This window comes from Asterias amurensis, chromosome 4 (assembly GCF_032118995.1).
Source record: "Asterias amurensis chromosome 4, ASM3211899v1".
In the NCBI taxonomy this organism is placed as follows: Eukaryota; Metazoa; Echinodermata; class Asteroidea; order Forcipulatida; family Asteriidae; genus Asterias; species Asterias amurensis.
This window is the reverse complement of record NC_092651.1, coordinates 1-22,598: the sequence shown is the minus strand read 5'-3', so window position 1 is coordinate 22,598 and position 22,598 is coordinate 1. Positions and strand designations below refer to the sequence as shown.

Here is a 22,598-nt window from a genome sequence, read left to right as displayed (position 1 = left end):
GACGACTTAAGAAAGTAAAATACAGTATAAGATGTTAATGTCCATAAGTATTAAGTCGTAAAAAGGTGCTTTTGAAAAGTTAATGTGGCTTATTTTGAATGCCCAAACAAAACTAGCTCAATAAAACCATGCAGTTTAACCCTTAACATAACCTAAACATTCCTTTCTTTCCTCTGATGTGTTCATCACTGTCATCAAAGTTTAACGAAAAATTTACAATTTTCATTACGATTTGCTTAATGCAGACAAACGAGTTGATGAGAAATATTTGACTCTCTAAGAATTCAAAGAAATAAACCCTAACAAATAATATGATAGAAAAACTCAAACCCAACTTTAGGTTGACCTAAATTTTTCCCAAACTAAATGGGATAATAATATTTGGAAGTGCATTTTCTGAATGTTTCTATTTTTTGTCTTTTATTTACTGCAATGGTGAAATGCGAAACCAACTGCCTGTGAAGTACGGAGTCCAATGAAGACTGCACATCAATGGCCTCTGCGTTCGTGCTGGTGACGTCCATCCGCCGATGACCAAGAAGACAACCGCTGGTTGCCTGGCTTCATAGAGGATAGTTCCTGTCTCCCTGGTGGATGAGAGAATGCATTGAAGTCTGATGGATCAACAACAGATGTAATAATGGCAACTATACTTGTTTTAAAATGAAACTAAAACAGATTTTACACATGTAATAACATAACTTTAAAGGATTGCGCAGAAAGTTTGTTACGTCAATCTTTTTACAACAATCGATGTCTTTGAGATGACATAAATAGTTCAAACTTGTTGCTGAAAAGCAGCGACTGAACTCAATTTTTGAACTAACTTAGTGATGCAGTTGTTGAATGATTCTCCATATACAGGTGATGTCACAAGGATAATGGCTACCAAGGATCATGGAAGGAGGACGAGGGTGTCTTATTGTCTGAGGATGCAAGTTTCCGGGTAAATGGACTTAAGGAAGTAAAATACAGTATAAGTTATTACTGTCCATATAAGTATTAAGTCGTAAAAGAAAGTGGTTTTGAAAACTTAATGTGGCTTATTTTGAATGCCCAAACAAAACTAGCTACATAAAACCATGCAGTTTAACCCTTAACAGAACCTAAACATTCCTTTCTTTCCTCTGATGTGTTCATCACTGTTCATCAAAGTTTAACGAAAAATTTACAATTTTCATTACGATTTGCTTAATGCAGACAAACGAGTTGATGAGAAATATTTGACTCTCTAAAAATTCAAAGAAATAAACCCTTACGGATTATGATAAAAAAAACTCAAACCCACATTTATGTTGACCTAAATTATTCCCAAACTAAATGGAATAGTTCTATTTGGAAGTGCATTTTCTGAATGTATCTATTTTTTGTCTTTTATTTACTGCAATGGTGAAATGCGAAACCAACTGCCTGTGAAGTACGGAGTCCAATGAAGACTGCACATCAATGGCATCTGCGTTCGTGCTGGTGACGTCCATCCACCGATGACCAAGAAGACAACCGCTGGTTGCCTGGCTTCATAGAGGAGTGTTCCTGTGTTCCTGTCTCCCTGGTGGATGAGAGAATTCATTGCAGTCTGATGGATCAACAACAGATGTAAAAATGGCAACTATATTTGTTTAGACATAAAACTGAAACAGATGTTACACATGTAATAACATAACTTTAAAGGATTGTGCATAGAGTTTGTTGCATCAATCTTTTTAACAGTCTGCATCTTTGAGATGACAGAAACTTCAAACTTGTTCATGAAAAGTAGTGTTTGAACTCAATTTTTGAGCTAATTTTGTGATTTTATTTTGAAGCAGTAGTCCCGTAATGATCATCAGATGGTTACATTATATTAGTCTCTATATGGTTTGTACTGATGTGATAACAACTTTCTTTCAGATGGCGCACCCCTAGAGGTCATCCGCTAGACGGGGTCTATACAAGAATGCTACCAATGGCCATTGATGTAGCATTCTTACATCAGCTGAATGACACAGCACACAACCAGAAACAACTGAGCTTAAGATGCTGATGCTGGACAGGGCGTAGAAGGCTGCCATCAGAGGTTCTCAAGATGGCGTCGGCTAAAGACAACCTGTCGCTCTACTACTTACATACAGGTTATTTGATGACTACTTTTCTGCCATCCTGTCAACATGGACCATGAAGATGTGACATTACAACACAAAGTTAGATACGTCATGGCTTGAGGAGATATACATTAAGTATTTCTACAACTACTTACCAGGATCCTTGAAGGTAAGATCTCTTTTAGCTAATAAATCTGAGAAATCCATTAACGTGCGGAAAATAAACTTTGCTTAAACACAAAATTTGAACTTACAAATCTTTTTGTTTCAATTTTGTTTTATACCATATTACAGGATGAACAGAGTGGAACAACTAAGAGCTGGTTACGTCAAGATGCTGAGCCACATTATGCAGCACCAATGAAATTGTTGCTTCAACACCGTCTTTGTAAAGGAGGACTGTTTCTTCATGATGACTGCCCTCATCAAAAGTCATATCCACCAGCTTCGACTGTTACTAAGGATGTACTTTGACCAATGAGTAGACTTTCCAAGAGCATGAACAACATTGAACAAATCTTCCAATGGATCTTGATATTACAGCATGATCATCCAGATTCATCTGCAGATTGAACTCGCTTACACAACAAAGTTTTCTTATTGTGGAACAATGACTTGAATATTTATAGTATTGCTTGAAGCTTTGCATGGTAAATAGAAATAGGAAGAAACTATAAATATGTATATTTGACTTGTGGGTACACTCTTTTGTGTGAGTGTTGGCTCTGAAAGACCCTTTGTTTGTGTGAGTGTTTGATCAAGGCTGATTTGTCATGGTGTCCCAGACTGCCGTGTGCTTTATGTTTCTTGATTCTCGTGGATATGAATGCAGCAGGTCTCCTCTGTGTCATCGCATTCAGAGGGAATGCTGGTCGTCTGTGTGAAGTGATGTTTGATTCTTGTTTGTTTCTGGGAAGGTCTTGAGTTGAGCTTGGCTGACGATTCGTTGGAGCTTGTGAGATGCATGGCCGATGTCTGGAAGGGTGATGGTAGCCTTGAACTGCGGACTTTTGTCTACTGGTGTGATGAGGAATGGCTTGGGCTGGCTGTAGGAATTTAAGGTCTTTAAGTTGTTGAGTTGTAGTGATGTCTTGATGTGATGAAGTTCCTGCTTCAAGCTGCCTTGTTCAACTTATTTTGTAGACAGAATACGTAATAACTTGTAATGAGGTAATTCCTTACAAGTTAATGTATTCACATTTTTATATTGCTTGTTTGTAATGAGGTATTTCATTACACTCATGCAAAACATCCTTGCAATGAAATACCTCATTGGAAGTATGTCAAAGTTTCAAGTGCGTAATGAAGTACTGCATTACAAGCATGAAACAAGTTATGTAAATTTGTAATGCAATTGCTCATTACAAATATGAAACAATAGGGTAAACTCATCAGAAATATAAAGACAACAAGCTTGTCATGAAGTGTATATGAGTGGTTTAACATTACAAACTAATAAAATTTAGTTTTACTTTTACTGAATTTGATTGATGTATTAAATATGAATGGTACCTTTTATTAAGTGTCACTCTGTCTTTCCGTTATTCATCCAAACAATATTATAAGTGTTCTGGGGGTACCCCCACATGGTGGCCACCATGTTTTTTTTGTATTAGTTATTATTTAAGGACATCAATATTGTGACTCACAATAACTGTTATTGAGGTTTTAAATTATGGTCATGACATTGTACTGTGTTCCTTGAGGATGTTTTAGTCCTCATTATTATGCTACTAAATTACAATGGTCATGACATTGTACGTTTATTGAGGGTATTCGAGTAAACTTATTAATTATAATGGGCATGGCAATGTAGGTTTATGGAGTCCTCATAAGTATGTTAATTAACTACAATGGTTTTGACATTGTACTGTGTTCCTTGAGGGTGTTTGAGTCCTCATTGTTATGCTAATTAATTGTAATGTTCATTGTTATGAGCTAGGCAGTGCTATTTATCATAAATTTGTGCATGATGTGGAGTTTTTGCTCAATAGAGGGCGCTGTTTGCCAGGCACCAAGTACAAGTTGCTATATTAATTAATTACAATGGTTATAACAAAAGTGACAACATTTATATTATCTACTGTTAATTATGTTGCATTAATGTCACACTCCAATAGTATCCATAATCTTTATACCTTTCAATATTTGAGATTGCTCGTTAATTATGGTATTTTTTTAATACAAAGGACATGACATTGGTTTTGTTATCTTGTGTTAATTTTGTGGCAAAAATGCCAAACTAAGATTGGTATTGTGATATACCATTCGCAACAGTGTTATAGTTGAGAGTACTTGTTAACAAGGTTTTTTTTAATTACAAAATTGTTGACAAGTTTGATAATGCCTATGTAGTAGCTATTTGATGCTAATATCAGGGTTTTCAAGAGTACTTTCTCACAAGAGTGTTTCTTCACTCTGCAGACAATGGGAGCTAGCCACTATTAATAATGACTTCCGATATAGGAAATTGATTTAAATTATATAATGTATCTTATCTTAGACAAAGGAAAGTAATTAACTGGTTTTACTGCTAGAAAACAGTATATACAATTTTCTTTAACCGCATAATCCTGGTCAACAACTTTAATTGAAAAATTGAAACCATTTCTTAAGTCATAGTTATTATAGATAAGTTTAAGTGGGGTTTTCCAGAGTATTTGTTATCTCTGGTTTTTTACTCCGTAGGCTAGGTATCAAAGGGGGTAACATTTCCAATGAAGCAATCGTTGTAATGGTTACACACTTTGATGTATTATGATCCCTTTAACTGTTGTGGGGTGGAAGATGACAACCTTCACGTGGTCCACCCTGTTGTTAACTAATGTCATCAAAGACCTTTTTCGCAAATTCTTTTGGGTAGCCCTCACTGTTGAACAAGGTGCATGCTGATCCAGCTCGCAATCAAACTTGATCGCTATGCATGCGTACCAAGTATTTGCGATGAGGTCAAAACCAATCTATGTAGCAACCCCTTGTTTTCATACTGGTATTGTCTTCTAACCTAATTAATTTCAATTAGCCCTATTAATGCCTATTACCATAACTATCAATCACTTAGAGGCAGTGGACACTCCTGGTAATTACTCAGAATAATTATTAGCATAAAATCTTACTTGGTAATGAGTAATTGGGAGAAGTTGATGGTATAAAACATTGTGAGAAATGGCTCCCTCTGGTGTGCCATAGTTTTGGAGAAAGAAGTAATTTTCCACGAATTTGATTTCAAGACCTCGGATTTAGAATTTGAGGTCTCGAAGTCAAGCATCGAAAGCACACAACTTTGTGTGACGTTGGTTTTTCTTTCAAATCGAGCTCAAATTTTTACAGGTTAGTTATTTTATGCATATATGTTGAGATACATCAACTGTGAAAACTAGTCTTTAACAGTTATCAATAATGTCCACTGTCTTTAACTTTTAAGTGTTTTTTGCCCGTTATGTGTATAGTATTTTCAAAATGTTCATTTTATTTTGCCACATTTATGTTTATGGCTTAGTGTGAAATAAATACCTTGGTCATGTGAAACAAGAAACAACTTTGTGGTAATTAAGATTTTAAAATAATAAAATACCCCTGTAAAAGAAATTGCTTTTTTTTGCCACTAGTGAAAAATGTCTTAAAACACATTTTACTTTAGCCCAAAGCCACTGCACTCAAGCTTGGCTGCACTACTTTATTGCCAAAACTATAAGAATAATTATCCCTAGATCAAGACACAGTTAGAGATATCGTGGTAACGCTTCTTATACTTCTTTTGGGATATTATTGCAAAAATTCCTGAGAGAAGAAAGTCCCATAGTAGTACGCAATCTGAGAAGTTGAGATATTGCCAAAACTCTTAAGCAATGTGCACTCAGTCTGAGAAGCTGTGTTACCTCTGTACACTTTGAATACTTCTTTTAAGATATTGCCAACTTGTAAACATTATAACCACTATAATATTATTAGTCAAGGGCTGTTCCCGTCAAGGCAATATTTTAAATGGTCAAAATTAGTTTAATAGGACACAGAGTGCAATTTCCACCATTCTCCCCAGGACCTGAACAATCCCGGGTTTGCCCCTCCCATCATCCCCCATCCCCCTCCCCCCCCCCCCCCCCGGGGGCCTAGGTGGCATGGCATCCAGGGCCCATTATTTCAAAGAATTGTATGTTAAGCAGAAACGAGCTGGATACCACTCGCAAGCTGAACATGACATGGTATTATGCTGGTAACTTTAGTCTGGTAGTATATTAATTTTGTTATAACAGGGCCAAAGAAAATTCATTTCATCTAAGAACAACCCTAGCGCCCTCTGTAGACTAGTTATGTTTAGTGTTGCATTCCGCGATCAATTCAAGATGGTGAACATCATCGCGGGAAGTATAAAATGAGTAAGTGGACAATTTTGACTGTTAATATCTGTGTAAAGTATTATTTATGAAGCAACTAAAGCACACAAGTCAAGCTAAGGGTTGTTAGAGTACATTTATCTGGTTCATTCCGCCGTCCGCTCGAGAAAAGCTACTTTTAAATCGTTTTCTTCGGATAGCTGGTCTACGCATCTAGGTAGTAAGCTAAGCCTAATGTACACGTTTGTATGTACGTAGTGTACTGAAAAGCATTGTTTACGTTTGGTAATTGTTATTTTGTTAAAGACCAGTCTTCTTACTACTAGGTGTATCCCATATAAATCATAGAGGGAGTCGTTTCCTACATTATTTTATACTTCCATCAGCCATCCAAGTCCAATGATCGTCAAGCCAGTTTTTAAGTTAATTTTTATTTTGAGTAATAATAACCAAACGTGTACTTTCCTTTTAATAATACTAAATAGGGCTATAACTATAAATCCAGACTAGTTAGTATAGTTAAAGTACATATTAATGTAGTGTCACCGTGGTCAGGTGGTTAGACTGCAGGACTTACATCACAATATTGTGGTCATATCCCCCAGCTAACCGCTGTTTTCACAATGACTAGAGAACAAATATTGTCGTCTAGTTACTGAATCACAATTTCTTGATTTGTGCAATTCATAATCATAGATGTTAAACCAATGTTTGTACTATGAGAGAGATTAGTGTGAATGGTGAGTTGCGATATCGTAAACCTTTCTCCCGGGAGTTAACAAGACTGTGCGCACAAAACGACAGGTTGTCCAAAATAATAATAATAATAATATTAATAATAACAATTTCTGGAGGTTGGTGGGGTCCTGCTGGAGGGTAGTGACATTATTTGATGCAATTGACATAATAATTTATAATTTATCCTTAATTTCTATTCTTTGACCATTGATCTGTTTTAGATTCAATAAGATCTTCACCATACAATGAAGTAACTTAATGCACTCCCGGCATTACTCATTCTGGCCAGTAGCTATAAAGGTAAGTTTAATTTTTTTTAATCCAATAGACAAGGTCTAATGAATGGAACGAAATGGTAGTCATGAACAGCAGTGTGAAACCGGAAGGGTCTTGGCCATTTGGTAAAGGCTCGAGCGAAAGGCGAGGGCCTTTAATCATGGCCACGACCCTGCATAGTTTTAAACACAAATTTAAGAACGAGTGAATGCTCTTTTATTCCCATTCATTTATGCCTTTTTGGTTCAAAGGCATAATATATTAAGAAACTCTGTAAAAATGTATCTGTTTTCTGACGACCTTGAGCTCCGTGCGTTTGTTTAATTTCTATGACTCAGACACTTTTTGAATGCATTCTTGGTGCAAGACATTCCTCGTTTTTCTTTAACACAGCGCGACCAACTCACCAACAGCGCCTGCATTGCCCGCAACAAGAACTGTCTTGCACCAAGACTAGTGTATAGTAACCAAAAATAATTGGTTATAAACAGAGTTCCAGCTGGTCATTATCAACATTAAACACTTTCTTTGTTATGCTCTTGCATACTCACTTCCTTTTTTTAATGGAGCCTTTGTTGCCATGAAATTCCTTTGAAAGCATTTTGTAAGACCTTTGTAAGTAAGCACTGACAATGCATGAAGTTCTGCTACTCTAAGCAGCATGGTCAGTGGATGCATAGAGTTAGGACAGAGGTGACTGTGGTAGTGCTGGGCTGGCCATTTTAGTAGTAAAAGGTGAATAATAACCTGATGGAGTAGTATTTGGCCTATACTTCCATTTGCACCATGTGCCATGTAAGTACCATGTGTTCTACCATGACTACCAAAATAGGTTCTTTTTGCTAGCTACCGTTTCTTTAAATCTCAACCCTTAGAGTGACAAACATTTTGCCCTGCACTTCTTGCAACTGGGAGTTCCTTACGTTGGGCCTCAAAACTTCAAGAAACATCTTATCAGGGTCAACATTGACTTTCTGAAAAATGGCACTTTGATTACTTAAGTGATTTATATTTTATACATTCTTTCACATTCATTAATCCCTTCACAATTCATATCTGTGGCTAGAAATGCAAGTTCAGCATTCGACATACACTCATAAACATACATTTTTGAGGGGGAAAAAAGGATGAAGAAGAAAGACACCTTACATTTTATACAGTTTAATTAACATATATCTTTCTAAGGTAGCCCACCTTGGTGGGCTGTTAATGCAATATTTTGGTGGAGCCATTTGATGCGGCAGTCAAAGTCTGGTGTTTCTGATCAGCAGAGTATGGGTTCGACTCTGAGTGGTGACATTTTGTGTCATTAAGCATTTTTAATAATACTTGGTTTTACATGTACATTTACAGTGCGCTTTATCACACCCCTAAGGGGCATATCAAAGTGTGCATTATTTTACCTGCCAGGTACAGTGGAGCTTACATTTATGAGACCTATTTTTGGAAATTGTTTTACAAGGTGCTATGGCGCATTATGCAGCCAATTAAACCAGGAATACTGGGGCGCAGTAACCTGTTCTTTTCGCGATATGAACTGCACTATTTTTACATGCTGTTTACAACACACGGGACCTACAGCTTTACGTTCAATCAGAAAGTCAAAGCGATGGTTAAGTGTCCTAACCATTATTGCTCCGTCCTTCAGATTGGACGTAAAGATGTAGGTCATGTTTGTTGTGTAATGTATGAAAATCAGCACACTTATCATATATAGAGAATGGTTTTGCTATTACTATTTATTTATTTATTTTAATTTAGGCCCTGATGTGATTCAAGTGTGTTTGATCATGAACACTTGTTTTAACTGATTATGTGTATATTTTGTTCTGTTGTAGACCATGCTTTGACAGAAACTCTGATACAAATGTTTCTGACAATGATTTGTAAATCATCTTGCTGTTGTTCTGTGGTAAGGTACATACATGTATTTTAAAATGGTCTTTATAGAGGCACTGAACACTAGTAGTAATTACACCCAATAATTGTTAGCCCAAAAACTTTATAGTTTTGGTCACGAGCAGTAGAGAGCTGTTGATAGTATAAGCAAATTGTGAGAAACATCTCCTTGTGAAGTAACATAGGTTTAAAGGTAGTTTTCGAAAAAAGTTTTGCAACAAGGGTGTTTTTTTTATCGTTATTGGGTTTTCTAACTTTGATGACAAATAGGCCCTTCCTATGAAATATGCAAATGAGATGTGCACATGCGCATAAACACCTATGGATGGCAAATGCAAAAAAGGGGTTGGATCGTGCATGCCGAACTCTTGAGGGAGCTGGTTTCATGTTTGGCTTTCATTTTCATTGGCCAGATGACAGTAAGTTGTTCTGTAGCTGTTTGTTTGTAGAAACCAAAAGAAAAAGGAAACAAATAATTGTCTTCATTTTAAATCTCTTATAAATAATTGGCACAAACGAAAATATGAGGATGTAGAAAGGAACAATTTAAAGCTGATTGTGAAGAGGCTGATCAAAGAAGTGGAGGAACTTAAGACCGGAAAACATCACTCTATGGCTCAAAATCTTGGCTCTGCTTACCGCAAAATTATTCTGCGCTTATGAACACCAGCATTTAATTTCTTCACTAGCTGTGTATAGTGTAGAATGCCTAGTTGTGATAAGCTGGAGTACACACACACACACACATGCCAGAATCCCTGCTAACATCAACAACAATTCAATAAACAAATTAATGAAAGAGTCTAGCTACAATCCTTATGGTTGAACCACCCTGGTTTACCAATATTGGACAAACTGTGGACTTCTTTATTGCCTCGTTGACTCATTTATGGAATGAACCCAGACAAAGAGCCTTACCCTACCCCTCCCCCACACCCTCCACCCTTTGCTATTCACACCACAAGTATGAAGTTGATCACTGTAGACTTCTTCATTGCCTCTCTGATTCATTTAGGGAATCCATATTCCAGACAAAGAGCCTTACCCTACCCCTCCCCCACACCCTCCACCCTTTGCTATTCACACCACAAGTATGAAGTTGATCACTGTTGACTTCTTCATTGCCTCAAAGTGAAGTCTTGATTACCTATAAACATGATAAATGAAATAGAATGCCTAAAGCGAAGCAAAATTGAATGACTGAACGGGAAAAACGAAATGATGTGCGCACGTAACAAAATCGAATGCAAAAAGAGCTAAAAAGAAACCCTAGTTTGAGATGAAAGGAAAAACGTCTGAATTAATAGAGACACCAGACTGTGAGTCCATGAATATGAAGTATTGAAAACAAAGTAATCAGTTTTCATGATTACTGAAATTGTGCACCATGCCTCAAAGAACAAAGAGTACCCACAACTGTGATTCATTTTGTTTGTATGTCCTTTCCTTAACTTGGTCTCTTTATGTTAATGTCACCTACAAGTTCAGAATCGTTTTGTAATGCTGTGTGTCATTGTTCATAAATAGTCTTATAAAACATTTAAATTGAATGTGTCTTTTTTCATGTTTCTTAGGATTTGTCTATGTGAAATGTTTGACATCACCGAAGGAGCAAGTATCATCAAAGGACTATGGTTAGTTGTGTTAAATGCAAACATTGGATGCATATGAGAATGCATGGTGCAGATTGATCAAGTTCTGACAATGCAAAAAGGAAATGTATTCAATATTTGTTGTACTATAATCACTCATAGATGCTTGTCCTTGGAAAAAATGCTCTCCATGAATATGCAAAAGACACAGAAACTTGTATACCCAAGACTGAAATGCAGATAATGCCATGTAGATTTCAATCCTGTCCTCCGTCACTTTACTTGAAAAAAACCCATTTCCACAGACGTGCTGTGAATGATTTTTTCTGGTACCTACAAATGATGACACTTGAAGCATTTTTCCTTAATCCAATGACAAACATTTGTGTGTGTGGTCTATATAGATGTATCCCTGCACGTATGTATTTTGTTAGGAGTTATGAATGATTGTTGTACAAATTGTAAATGAATTTCATTTTGTAACTGAAAAGTGTTTGATACTTCATAATGTATTAAGTGTAGTTGTTACAGTATGAAATGGACTCTATTTGCTCCTATACATTATCCATGAAACCATATCATTTAGTTGTGTACAGTAGATAGAATGAATGAATGAACGAATGAATGGATGAGAGTTATGTATTTGTGCACCTTTCCTGTCCCAAAAATGCTATGCAAGACAGTATGATTCATTATTGAAGTTGTAAATGTGTACATGTAAGAAATCTTTATGTGCTTGTTCATTTTCAGATTTGCTTGATATTGTAGGAGTTTGTTGACCATCAGACTGTCATACTGCCTTGCATGCATTAGTGTTGTTCTTTTTTGTGTTGTCTTCAAAGCCACGGTGCGATGTCATTTTTTTTCCCTTGAATCCCACCCGATTAATAGTTTTTTTTATGCCTTTGATATTTTTTCTTCGCAGAACTCTGGTAAGTTCTGAGTATAAAGTGCTAACAATTATTGGTGTGTAAGGGTAAAAAAAACAAATTAATATTCTTTATTTCGGATGCAAGTGTAACATCTATAAATCGTTTGCAGTACCCGCTGCTACACTTACGATTCAAAATGCCTCTAGCCACCGGGCAATCTCAGTGGTCTAGTTGGTATGACACTGCTCTAGATTTGCAACGGTCGTGGGTTCGAATACCAACCGAGTAATATGCCTGTGATTTTTTACTCGGGTAAGTACGGAGTAAACAGTGGCAATTCATCAGTGTATATGGGTACAAACCAAATTAATATTCTTTATTCTGGATGCAAATCTATTAAATCATTTGCAGAACCTGCTGCTAAGCGAGGATTCACACTGCCTCTAGCCTCCGGGCAAACTCAGTTGTGTAATTATGTTTTTTTTTTTGGGGGGGGGAACTTGCAACTTGAGAGAACAGAAAGTTCCATTTGTTTCTGGGGTATAAAGGTCAAAGGTATGGAACTATCGCCCTTTTGTACACCTTGATAATGCCATTTGCATTATGACTTAATCTGTGAAATTCCAATCAGATAGTATACTTTATATTCCCAGAAGTTCACAAAATTGTACACTCCTCATTTACATTCAAGCTTAGGAGTTACAACAACATACCTTTTGTTTTTTATTATTAATCCTTTAAAAAAAAAATTTTTTTTAATCCTTTTTTCATTAGGAGTGTTCAATATGACAATTAATAGAAATTGTTGTGCCATGGCTTTGAAATATTTTAATTGTGAGCTGACAACTTTGCGGTTTATCTGTCTTGTTACGTGTTTGTGAATACATACGTGTACCTGTACTTGTTTATGTTAATTTATTTCTTCAAATTGTTTTTAATTTGAAATAAAAAGCAATGCTGTTTTAAAGGCAGTGGGCACCATTGGTAATTGTCAAAGACAAGCCTTCACAGTTGGTGTACATGTATCTCAACATACTGTATGCATAAAATAACAAACCTGTGAAAATTTGAGCTCAATCGGTCATCAAAGTTGCGGGATAATAATGAAAGAAAAACAACCCTTGCAACACGAACTTGTGTGCGTTTAGATGGTTGATTTCAAGACCTCAAGTTCTTAACTCGAGGTCACGAAATTAAATTTGTGTAAAATTACTTCTTTCTCGAAAACTATGGCACTTCAGAGGGAGCCGTTTCTCACAAAGTTTTATACCATCAACCTATATCCATTGCTCATTACCAAGAAAGGTTTTATGCCAATAACTATTTTTAGTAATTACCAATAGTGTCCACTGCCTTTAATTGGGTATTGTAAAGTTTGTTATTGCGAATAAATCATGTGTACCTGCAGTAAAGGTAGTGTCTGGTAATTTTTACTTCTTAGGCATTAATGTGTAATTGTGATGAGTTGTCAGCTCTCAATTGAAATACTTTTAATTTTAAAGATTTGGTATGTCCACAAATTTAATGTGTTTTCCTGACCAAAAACTGAGTGATAATGCTATACCTTATAATTAAGACTTCTTTTGAAGAATAATGGAATACCTTATCTTTAGAATAAAAGTGACATGTATTTGTGTTGGGTGTTTGGTTTTAATAATTTGTACTAATTGGACAAGAGGACACTTTGGATCCAACTTCCCATGTGACTACATTGTAACAAGTGAGGACTGTGAGTATGAAAAACCTTTCCTGGACACAATCACGCCACATGCACAATATTGGAATGGAATTATTCTGCTACCAAGCTAACATTTCATGAGTGCAAAGCCTCGGGAACATACTTTTATTTTTTATTTTTATCTTTTTGGGGGGAGGGGGGGGGGGGGGTGGGGATGGGGGGAGTGGGATTATGCAGTGTGGAGGGGGGGGGGGTGTTAGTCTACATTTGTAAACCTAATTAAACTCAAAAGATGGAGGCGACAGCGTTTAGAAGGCTCGCCACCCCAGTATGATGTCTTGCATTGTATCCCAGTACGGTCTGTCTCTCATCATGGGTGATCAGCTCCTATAATGGTGACATTGTGAGATTGCACTCATCATGCAAAGGTGCGTGCCACTTCTGCATTGATGCGGAGGTGTGTGGCACTTCTGCCTTGTGCGGAGGTGCGTGCTGCTTCTTTACGGTCAAACTCCATCTTTAGACTCAGGCAAAGATAGCCCATCAATTAACTATGTTGAAAAAATCTCCTAAAAAGAATCGTTAAATATAGGACAGTAGAATAGAATAGAATCAAATAGAATAGAACCAGTACTTGGTGACTGTAAACCTCCTTCAATTAGCCAATAGGATGGAAACTGAAGTCCAATACAATTTAGTAAAGGTAAAAGGCTAATGTATGACACTTATTGTCATGTTTTTGATTTGCTTTTAATTTAGTGTTTGTTTACTGGTGGGAGTTTAATAGCTTTTGAGTCCACTCTTCTTTTTCTAGTTTGTGGCACACTTAAATTATGGTGGTTCAGATATTAGATTTATTTTCCATACCATTAGGTAGTGCAATATAATGAAAAACTACTTAACAGAAGTTAATCATATAGTGGGAGGTCGCAGACAAGAAGCCTAAGCTTGTACAAGGACTGATCTCTTCACAAAGAATACATACATGTACAAATAGGAAGTTCTGATAGAAACATAGTTACTGTTAGATTGATTTGAACTCCTTATTGGAATGGCCCTGTTTGTGAGTGGAGACTGCTGTGGTATGATAAAGATATCCAAATGGTCGTAAAGTGAATCAAATTGTACTTTTGTGTAAAACCAACATTGTTAATTAGTTAATGTCCACTGTTTTGCCTATTAGATAAACGTCAAGTTTTAACTAGATTAAACAATTTAAATGATTTTGTGAAACCCCACTACTTATTAAGTGAGCTATACACCAGTGGATGATTTTTGCAATCACATTGTGACTGCTGAAGCGGATTGAAATTAATTTGTCACAGGTTCATTTTATTGTATTCTCTACCATTGATATGGTTCAAAGAATCAAAGGTATACACTAATTGTACAAAATCCCGTTTCGATAAATTCAGACGCCCCAATCTAATCTTACAATTAACATGCTTTTAAATTTGCTAACCAGCAATATGACTAAACTTGTAACTGAAGTCTTCTGATCAAATGGTTTGTATACATTTTAAAATGACTAATTAAAGACTTACATACATGTAGTAAGAATTACAGCAGCTTTGTATAGTAAAGTGCACTTTGAGACACATTTCACTGTGAAGTAAATACATTGCCTTTTAAATATAAGAAGCAGAATGGCAGTAATGCTCTTCAGAGTGTGTATCCCTATAGGGGTTATTATTTCTTTGTTGACATTTGCTGGGAAGTTTCTGCTATCTAAAAAATGGGCCCGTTTTTTAAGATTGTATACAACTACATTGATAAAGTATTAAAACAATTGAACGGATAGTTCCAAGAAATATTTTGCCTGTGAACCTGTTTATGGTACTGCCTTGTCTTGTCTTTACTGCACAAACTTCTGCCACTGGGCTATAAACGTGCAGACCCTCATGCATGCATGCCCCTACATTTAAGTTAAAATTAATGTGTCAATGTAGAAACATACACTGTATGTATTTATTTGAATCTGAGAAGTTTCACAGTATAAAGCTTCTGAAATTCTGTTTTACAATAGAAACTGTTTCCAACAATCAAAAGAACTCTGCATAAATTTACCTGTGAATCTACCTGTATAGATCCTAATGGTACTGCTGTGATTAATTACAATTTGCTGTGTTCAAATTGCAAGTCCATTTGTACCCACTTTTATAATCACAATAAAATGTCTTAACGAATAAGAAAGAGCTGTGTTGTGTACAATGCGCTGACCCATGTACGTGTATAAAGTGTTTCCCCCACAAGGAAAAGAAGTTTAGTTGTCCTGCATATATGTACACTTTCAATATCTAAAATTAAATAGAACTGTTTCCAAGCTGCGATTTCCTTTACACCATTACTAACCATAGCTGGCCTTAAAAAATAAATGCATGTACTACTGTACCACTACTTCAAAATGATGCTCAGTACCTGAAAAGCTCTTTTGTCGAAGCTACATCAGGGTTACACTAAGTCAACGCATGTGCGTCAATCAGGGGTAGGGGAACAGGGGGACATGTGTGTGTCCCCCCCCCCATGTTCTGGGGTGAACAATATTCCCCCAGTTTTTGCTAACTTGTGTGTCTCATAAGAGGGCAAATACACGTACATGCGTTTCATCTCCATACTTTTTTGTTCTCTTGTACTGTAGTTACTGTATGTTTACTTTATTGAGACGCGCCATCTCTGTATGCCATTGTCAGTCTGCGGCCTCTATGACTTGTTTGAGCGATATATTGGTCATATTTTACCCAGGTAACTTCGCACTAAGGGCTGTTATTATTTGACTCCATATTCATTTGAGAAGTATGTGAGGGTGTTTATTTTGTTCTGTTTTGTTTGCCATTAGGGCTCTTAATTGCCTTAGATTGCATCACAGAGCATCTGAAATGCAAAATTTGTTCCTGTAGGCAGGCCCAGACCCCAGGCCGTAAAAAGGCTTTGTGTTCCATTACAGTGCTCACAAAATGCATAAGATGTGTCACAACTTATTACTGCTGATGATGAGTCTAACCCATTCTTCCTTGGACTTAACTTGCGTATGACATGATCCCCAGACAAACTTATGTTTGTTTGGCTAATTCCACATAAATGTTGTGTTGTTTTTTGCATTGAATTGTAAAAGCTCATTATATGCTTTCAAATAATTACTGCATGCAAAGTAGACAATCTAAGCTGTCCAAAACCACTTTACCCTTTTGTCTCCTTAGATTGATAAATGTTTATGACAATTGAAGTTGAAGGATCTGGAACAGGTGTGTTGTAGTTCACATCCAATTAAGATATGTATTAATGGTTAAATATCAGCTTTGAGACCTTTTTTCCAATCCCGGGTGAAATTTACACACCCACATGAAATATTATGATCACATACTGTGGCGTGTTTCCTGCGAGACTAATTCGAATTCGGGAGTCTTGGGAGAAGTCTAACCACTGGGCCTAAAGTTCCCCTTATCCCGAATCCAAATCGAACCTCAGACCCGGGGAATACTACGAGCAGTCTCGGGCTAAGGCTGCAGGCTCATTTTGGTGGAAATCTACTGCCCGACCGGTTACTGTTTGTCTGTTGCACTCCGGGGGCCGGGTTGGAAATATCTCTGGGGGGTTTGTGAGAACATAAATGAGGGGACTCTGACACACAGCTCTATGTGAAAAAACTCTTTAATTGCCTCACTTTCTCAAATCCAATCGAAATACCTTCAACAAACCTGTCTTCCCAAATGCACTCCTCGGAGGACCGATGCACTAGCAAATTTGTCAAGGCCAAAACGCACGCACTAGCACGCCGACTGTTTTGCTTTGTCTCATTCAAGTTTCCAAAGTAGGTGGACTATTCAACTGATAATGAACAAGCACTTGTCAACCCCAGTGAGCTCACTCTGAGCGTCGGTCTCTGTGATCAACGTTGGGCCATCCAAGTTCCCTGTGAACTTAGCCCTGGAGGCCTTACACTTTTGTATTGTACTACAGTGATGTCCTGGATATCAGGGTCCATTTCTGGGGCCGAAAAATGTCAAAGCTTCAGAACTCAAATTTTACCTGCAAGAAAGCCCCAATTTCAACAGATTCACATTCCATGGCAGCATACATTTTTCTGCGGTGGGTTTTGATCGTCATATATTCTTCACAAATCCATATTTACAGAAGTATATCCTTGTTTTGGTACTGGCACTGGACACTCTTGGTAATTACTCAAAATTATTAATTGTTAGCATACAAACTTACTTAGTAGTAACAAACAATGGAGATCTGTTGATAGTATAAAACATTGTGAGAAACAGCTCCCTGTGAAGCAACATATTTAGAATTGAAATTGAGACCTCGGCTGAGGTCTTAAATGAAAGAATCTGAAAAAACACAACGTTTGCTGTTTTTTCTTCCATTATTGTCTGTTATCTTCAATAAATATTGAGCTCCAATTGTTACAGATTTATTATTTTATGCGTATGTTGAGATACACCAAGTGAAAGGACTGGTCTTCGACAATTACCAAAGGTGTCCAGTGTATTAAATGTATCTACTATCCAATTCGCCTGAACTAAAAAACAAAAACCATTTTTGTTTACTGATATTTAGTAAAGAGAATAATGTGACGTCTTGAAATAGTGTCCCGTCAGTCATATTATGTCCCGTCAATCACTTTTTGTCCCGTCAGGTGAATTGACACAATTGGCCGAAAAAGAGGAAAAGAAACTGTCCCAACGGACTGGTCAATTGCTTACATCCCTACAGGGTACATTTGCCGACACAACAGGTTCAATCTCTTTTTGGAGTGTTTAGCCTATGAGGTGACATTGTCACTCTGTTTCACCATGCTTGTGGCCTTCTGTGATGACAGCAAGTCGAGGAAGAATCAGAGAAGTTGTAGTTTGAACTATTGAAGAAAGAGAGAGAGAAAAACAAAATTGTTTTAATATGTACTCATTCAGATGAATTTCATTATAATATGTACAAATAACACCGGCACATTATAAAGTTCCTAGCAAGACAGGATTAAAAGGGTTTTTAGAAGGGGACACGAAAAAGCATAGTTGTAAGTTTATGCATTATAGCTTTCTTATTGATTGTACTCAAGTACTCCCCAAACACATGATTGATTAGGACCTCACAGTTCTGTCCATTCCGTCAAATGTAAAACCTTTTGTTAGAATATGTGTTACATGAAGCTGCTTCCTTGAAAAAGAAACATATCCTGCAGCTTTGTCTCTATTTATTATAGAACTTAGAAGGAGTCTGTCCATTATTGAAGTTTCTAATTGAAGACAGAGTGACATACTTCTAGAAACTATAAGGCTCTCTCACGGGGAGCTTTATAGTTACTGTAGTTTTTTAGAAGTACCTGTGACAAATCGTGGGCTATGTTTACAATGTTGCTCTTAAACCGTTGTTTGTTTTTTTTCTTCTGTGATTCTCAGTCAGCTACTGTCCTCATGAAACTGACAAAATGGCAAAAAGTGACCCATGATCTTAGTTTTAATGCCTACTGTTGTCAGTGGGTATTCATGGGGCTGCCTACTTCATGGGGTTGTGTTTTGGCGTAAATGTCTTGAAAAACCAACATAAATTATCATGACTACGATGAACTGATGCACCACTTTTACATATTAAGGTATGAAAATTTAAAATCATGCTGCAATCAAACAGACGAAACTTAGATAAAAATGCCAACCCAATCCAATTTGGAATCCTGTTTTTAATTTCATTTTATAAAATATGAGCTAACGTTTGCAAATTTGTTTTTGGACTCCCCTTATTTATTTGTTTAAGGCCATGAGAATGAAAGTTTTAGATTTGCTTCCGAGCATTTTTGAAAGGACATGAGGTTTTTTTTCTTTTTTCTTTATTAATTATTTTGCACACGAAGATGCGCAATCTTCAAATTGCGCAAAGTGGAGCTCGATACACAAATTTGCCTATTCTGCATAGCGCAAATTAAAAATTGCGCAGAATATTTGTGGGGCAAATTTGTCGATTGTGCTCGACAGATGAACGGCAGCAGATCTTATGCGTGTTTAACTGCAAACAGAATGATCGCAATGACAATACTAAAATGCGTAAATATAACCTTTTACCCTTGTTTGATGATTTTAACTTGAACATTTGTGATGATGCATAGCCTTTTTTGTGAAACTAATGAAATTTTGTGAAAGTAATTAAATTTTTCGGCGGTAGCTTTCAGAGCATGCGGGCGGTGGACGCAAATCTATCATTTTCGTTCTCATTGCCTAAAAGTCTGTGAGCTTCCACCTACAACCTAGTCCTACGTATTCTAAGTATAGTACATTAATAGTAACACACTTACCGATGAAAGTGAAGAATTCCAAACAACGATGCAACTTCCCATGTGTGCAGTGGCCCGGTCACAACACCAGTTCAATGTCAATGAGCACGAACATGAAGGTCACAAACACTGTTGAAACGACATAAAATAGGCTCAAGTATCAAAGTAGAAAGTAACCTTATTGACTACTTCTTGGGACAGAAGCTATATTATTATCTGTAGATCCTTTCTTACAAAAAAAGCTTGTATTGTACAATCCGTGAAACAAATGTACAATGTCGAGATACTCCTGGAAGAAAAAGCATGGGCTCAAGCCATTTGTACATTCGTTAAACGTACGCGAAGTCTGGGTGGCGCTTGAAAGTAGACTTGTATTTTATACCAGTCCTTGCATTTTGTGGGTACTGATTATTAAAGTATTGTTAGACTAGCTACAAGGCATTGTAAATTAATGCATCAGAGATAACTGTTTGCGTTGTTTTAAATGCAAATAGAACATGAATGAAATATGAAATGTGAAATAAACTGATGTAAGTATATATCAGGCCGAAAACTGAATACAAGTTTTACACCCAAAAGGTCGAAATATAACATGTCAACAAATATTAGTAATTAAAAAAAGTAACAAAAATAAAATAAAAATTATTATATTAAGAAGCAGCATTATGTAATCTGATTTACTTGGTAAGTCCTGAAAATATAAACAAAAGCAAAGTTGCTGCTCGATCATTAAAAGTTTCAAGTTGACAGGAAACAGGTGAAAAACATTGTTTCCAAATGTGAAGTTTTCCAAAACAGTCAGTAAATGGTGTTGTTGCTTTTCAAAGTGTCCAAATTTGAGGACTGAAAGAACAATACATTATCAAAACATAAAGGAAACAAATTTTGTTGATGACCTGTTGTTTTGAAACAAAGACACTTATTTTATTCCTTTAGAAAGAAACCAACAATAATATTAAATTCATAGAATTAAAACAGCAATTTTACACAGAATACAGTTACTTTAATAATCAAACCTAATTTTGAAAATAACGTGAAAGTATGATTTAAAATTGTAAAGGTGTTTCTGTACATACTGTAATTAAAGTATAGTAAATTTCCCTGAATTACATATTGTAAAACAAGTGCTGTAAATTTTCCTTGAAGTACATACTTTTATTAAACTACAGTAAATTTCCCTTGGAGGACATATAGTGTAATTAAAGAACACTAAATTTTCTTTGAAGTAAACTTTATTTGTACTGTAGGTAATTTAGTAAAGTGAAAGGCAGTGGACACCTTGGTAAACTACTGAAAATAATTATTGGCATTAAATTGATGATGAGTAATGGGGAGAACTTGATGGTACAAAACATTGTGAGAAACGGCTTCCTCTGCAGTAGAGTAGTTTCTAGACAGAATTAATTTTCCAAAAATTTGATTTTGAGATCTCAGATTTCGAATTAATAAGGTCTGTAAATGCACCATCTAAAAGCACACAACTTTATGTGACAAGGGTGTTTTTTCGTCAATTATTCTCGGAACCCTCCACGACCAATTGGGCTCAAATTTTCACAGGTTTGTTTTGTTTTGTATATTTTCAGATACAGCATGTGAGAAGATTTGGTCGTTGACAATAGTGTGCAGTGTGTTTAACCAAAAAAATAGTTAATTTATGTACCGAGTAATTGAAACTATGTTTTTACTACACTGAATGTCAAGTAACATATTTGACAGTCATTAAATGTTCAGGTACCTCAACGTAGAGCTTTTACTATCAGCTGGAGAGTGAACCTTAAAAAAGCACGATGAAAAGACTTTGTAAAGTGCCATGTATCGAGGCATGGGTACTGTCATACATTTTGTAAACCACCGGTCTATGGCCGCAGACCCCATTTGAATCTTTAACCTGATAAAACTTATTATTAGTGGGTGTGTCCATTTGACCTGCTGAAATGTCCTTAGACCCCATTTGTAGTTATCTTTGTTATTGAGAGTTATCTTGATTCAGTCAGGTCTTGAAAAACCACCTGAACTTTTTGGGGTGCATTCAATGTGTGAATAATTAGTTAAGTTTACCTGCCTGAAAATAAGTTCCTGTTTAACAGGCTAATAGACTTAAAATGCACTCTGAGAAGTGTTGTTGTCATATGTGAAAATGTTTTCTTGTTGCTGTCAAACTTTGGCCTGTAATTCTTGGTCATGCTTTTACATAACCACATTACTGTAATGTGAAATGTCGTTGCAATTGAATATACAAAAGTTTGTATTTATTGTAGTAAGCACTACTCTGTAATGCCCTTACATGTGTAAGAGTGTTATCCCAATGTAACCAGGTCCCTTTAGACATCCTAGTGAGCAATAGTTGACAGTGGAGTACGACCGTTACATGTGCAAGTGTATTTACCCTTACATATGTAAGAGTACTATTCCACTGTTAACCTGTTGCTTTATTAATTGTTGATGCTAGTAATGAACAGTTTGTAATGCCCTTACATTAAGAGTGTTAGTCCACTGTAACCTGTTGCTTTATTAATTGTTGATGCTAGTAATGAACAGTTTGTAATGCCTTTACATTAAGAGTGTTAGTCCACTGTTACCTGTTGCTTTATTAATTGTTGATGCTAGTAATGAGCAGTTGTAATGCCCTTACATTAAGAGTGTTAGTCCACTGTACCTGTTGCTTTATTAATTGTTGATGCTAGTAATGAACAGTTTGTATTGCCCTTACATTAAGAGTGTTAGTCCACTGTTACCTGTTGCTTTATTAATTGTTGATGCTAGTATATGAATAGTTTGTAATGCCGTTACATTAGGAGTGCTACCTACTCCAATGTAACCCTTCCCTTAAAGTGACACTATTTGAACTCTCTAAAAGTTC

At 36.3% G+C, this 22,598-nt stretch overlaps 2 long non-coding RNA genes across 3 annotated transcripts; both read left to right on the top strand.

Moving 5' to 3' along the window:
* Positions 1 to 11: 11 nt before the first annotated feature.
* LOC139936642 (uncharacterized) lies at positions 12 to 2,918 on the top strand. 2 transcript variants are annotated; one of them, XR_011785992.1, is made up of 5 exons: positions 12 to 634; positions 865 to 946; positions 1,419 to 1,596; positions 1,891 to 2,250; positions 2,376 to 2,917. It is a non-coding gene; the product is annotated as an uncharacterized lncRNA (long non-coding RNA). The 2 variants fall into 2 exon arrangements; XR_011785991.1 differs by lacking the exons at positions 12 to 634; positions 865 to 946 and having other exon boundaries at positions 969 to 1,596; positions 2,376 to 2,918.
* A 3,490-nt stretch (positions 2,919 to 6,408) lies between these two features.
* Positions 6,409 to 13,658, top strand: LOC139936634 (uncharacterized). Its single transcript, XR_011785989.1, has 4 exons — positions 6,409 to 6,457; positions 7,375 to 7,453; positions 9,268 to 9,341; positions 10,903 to 13,658. It is a non-coding gene; the product is annotated as an uncharacterized lncRNA (long non-coding RNA).
* The last annotated feature ends 8,940 nt before the right edge of the window (positions 13,659 to 22,598 follow it).